The sequence below is a fragment of the Cydia fagiglandana genome, chromosome 14 (assembly GCF_963556715.1).
Source record: "Cydia fagiglandana chromosome 14, ilCydFagi1.1, whole genome shotgun sequence".
NCBI classification, from domain to species: Eukaryota; Metazoa; Arthropoda; class Insecta; order Lepidoptera; family Tortricidae; genus Cydia; species Cydia fagiglandana.
In genome coordinates, this window is record NC_085945.1 from 7,462,092 (window position 1) to 7,465,397 (window position 3,306).

Consider the following 3,306-nt stretch of genomic DNA (forward strand, 5'->3'; position numbering starts at 1 on the left):
AATGCTTAGTATAGTTAGTTTTCTTGTTCGTTTACAAAAAAAAAACTTTACCACCCTAGTGCGGTAATTAGCATGATACGTGCCTATGTCGAAAATTTGAAGGGACATGTAGTGTAAAACCAGTAAAACGTTATACTCGTGTCGATTTATAGTTCGTTTCTTTAGCATTAGAAAAAAGGTAAACAATCTTGGCGTCTTTTTATTGACACACAATTTTGAAAAATAAGTTACGGAAAATATGAGTCATATACGATTATTTACATACATTCTTTTGAATAGAATAGAATTGATTTATTCGTAAGCATAAAATTTTTATAAAAGGAAACACAAAATAAGATTTAAGTGCCATGAAAGCTTTTGCTTTCATAAGTAATAGTTACTGATTTTTAAAAAGCGTTATTCAATTAAAAGACACGTCAAGGTTGGTTAGGTATAGTCTTTTTCTAATGCTAAAAAACGAACTATAGCTGTCTGTCGTATGTTACCTCTTCACGCTTAAACCCCTGAACAGATTTAGACAAAATTTGGTATGGAGATAGTTGAAGGTTTGAGGAAGGACATGGGATAGTTTTTCATTCACCAACATCATTCAACGCAGACGAAGACGCTGACAGAAGCTAACACTGAGGGTCTACCGCGAAAACAAACAAATTGCGGGAATCTTTCTCTTTTACTCTATTGAAGGCGTAATTAGAGAGACAGAGAAAAATGTCTGCAATTTGCGAACTTCGATTTTCACGGTTATAGCCCAGCATCGTAGTTTGGCAAGAGACGTTTGTCAGTGGCAGAAATAATCTTATTTTCTTTTTCTTACCCAGTCTTGTCAATATTATAACCTCACGAAGGACGAATAGTTTTATTAAATCTACTCTTACTGACAAAACTTGTTTACCAGACTATATATCAGTTTATATGTATTCACATTTCACAACCTGTCCTTTTCTAATAAATGTAGTTAATAATTAGGACAAAAATAAAAGAACATTATTAAAGTAATAAGTACCTATATTTTAAGTAAACTTGTAGGGCTAAGATGGTCGGCTCTTTATCATTTGTCACCATGCCTGTCACGTTCTAAACAATATGTAAGTGCGAAAGTGACGCATGGCATGACAGGGGATAAAAATGCGACCATGGTACCGCTTCTGGTATCATTGTTTACCAAAAGGCCGCCGATTGAAAGCATCCGACGCCCTTACACTGAAAAAAAAAAATTGTTCCTTTCACATTGATACTAACAATCTAACATAGCATATGCAATGTTCTATAACCAAACGGAGTGGTCATTAACAGGCGTTCCCCTCTGTCGAAAATAGGCGGCCAATGGTCATGTCAACCACATGTATTGAGTGACGTTTATCTGACATGGCTATGTTTGCGTTACGTATACATTTGATGTGCCCCTCCCCCGCAAAAAATGGCAGACTATTTTGTCGAAAATTATAGACATTGCGTCTCCGTTGCATGGTTATATTCTCTAAAGCCGCCAGAGTGCAGCACTAGTGAAAATACTAAACCATAGAGTAACTTATACAACATAGTAGGCCTTAAACAGTCTGTCTGATACCAGGCTCTCATGAATGAATCGTGATATCTAGACAGTTGTAAATTTCACAGATGATGCATTTCTGTTGCCGCTAGTTATAACAACAAATATTAAAAAGTACGGAGCCTTCGGTGGGCGAGTCCGACTCGCACTTGTCCGGGCTTTCACTAGGGCCACAGAATTAATTTCTAAGGCCCACTTGCACCATTCCACTATCCCGGTTAAACTTGAAGTTGCCATGGTTACCAGTACAATTTGACACTAGGTTAACGGTTTAACTGCTTAACCCCGGGTTAGTGGGACGGTGCAAGTGGGCCTAAGGCGTAACTAGCTTAAAGCGAACTTAGAACTGAAGTTATGACAAAATATAATAGTAGGTACTTACAGTTGCGGTACATCTGAGACCATTGCACTGAATTGTAAAATAATTGTGATTGTTAGTGAAAATAATATTTATTTTGTATGAAAAATAGGGAGTCTAAATACTTCATAATTTTTTCGTTGAACAAAAGTGTCACCGTTTGAGGAGTACAATCTATGTTTTAATTGTTTGCTCGTGTTATAGGCCACACCCGGTATATGCATGTATTAAAGCCAGCAAGGCTAAAAAAGCGTGTATAAAAATAAGCTCAGTCAAAACACACTTCACATTTATATTCAACCTGCACGGAAATCATGGTCGCATCATCACCTGTCATGTCATGCGTCACTTTCGCACTTTGATACTTGTTAGAACGTGACAGGTGACAAGATGATAAAAAGGCGACCATGATTTCCGTGCAGGTTAAATATTTTTTTTTCTAGAAGTGTTGTGTTTTGACTAAACTTACTGAACTTATTTTTATACACGCATTTAATTATCTTCACATTATTTACCCAGTCTAGGGAATAACTTCTGACACAAAGTTATGTCCCTTACTTGTTTTATTGATAATGTTGTACATATTATACTTGAGTATGGAATATTATGTTAGTAAAAAATACATCTGCTTTTAGATATTACAAAAAAAATATCTTGAACAAATATATATTTAATAGTCGATTAAAAATAATTTCTTACTGTTGCATTACACCTGTCGCCTTCACACTGAAATTATACAATATAGTCAATTAATTAAGTTAACATATTATGTACCTATTGTCTCATTAATTAAGTATGCCACGGCCGATTTGTAAGTTTTTTATTTCTCTATTTTTGAAAGGATCCTAACAGTAGCATGTATGCTAACAGTAGCATATTTTTCAAGAATCATTTTGTTTTCTGCAATGCAGCATTACTGAGGTTCAAACCCTGAAATGAAAGAAATTTTATAACCTGAAAAGTAGTGGTAACTTTTTCCCTCCAAAAGTAACTATGCACTGAATTATAGTGACGTTTACATATTAGGGGTTATGCACAAATGAGGCGAGATGTTTTCGGCTACTTTTTGTTTATTGTTTATTGTTTATTGTCATTTATTGCATACATGTACATTGATGCATAGAAATACATGATGTTAAATACAATGTTAGGAAGCGTACATGTTACCCTGTGAGGGTGTTACAATATGATTGTAGCTGTCTTACATTTACTTAAACACTTAATTTTTACTTAATTCTCTAATATCTTAATTTAATTACATTTATAATAGTTTATTCGAATAAAATATATTTATGGCCTTACATCGAAAAAAGTAGGTTAGATTAGTTGATTAATTAAGGTTATCATCATTTAGGAAATCGTCAATACTATAATAACATTTCTCGGTAAGTAAGTTAAT

At 34.3% G+C, this 3,306-nt stretch overlaps 1 long non-coding RNA gene across 1 annotated transcript; it reads right to left on the reverse strand.

The window, feature by feature from the left end:
- Window positions 1–1,011: 1,011 nt before the first annotated feature.
- Window positions 1,012–2,634, reverse strand: LOC134670542 (uncharacterized). Its single transcript, XR_010099082.1, has 3 exons — window positions 2,607–2,634; window positions 1,932–1,958; window positions 1,012–1,200 (listed from the first exon to the last, which is right to left on the reverse strand). It is a non-coding gene; the product is annotated as an uncharacterized LOC134670542 (long non-coding RNA).
- Between the last annotated feature and the right edge of the window lie 672 nt (window positions 2,635–3,306).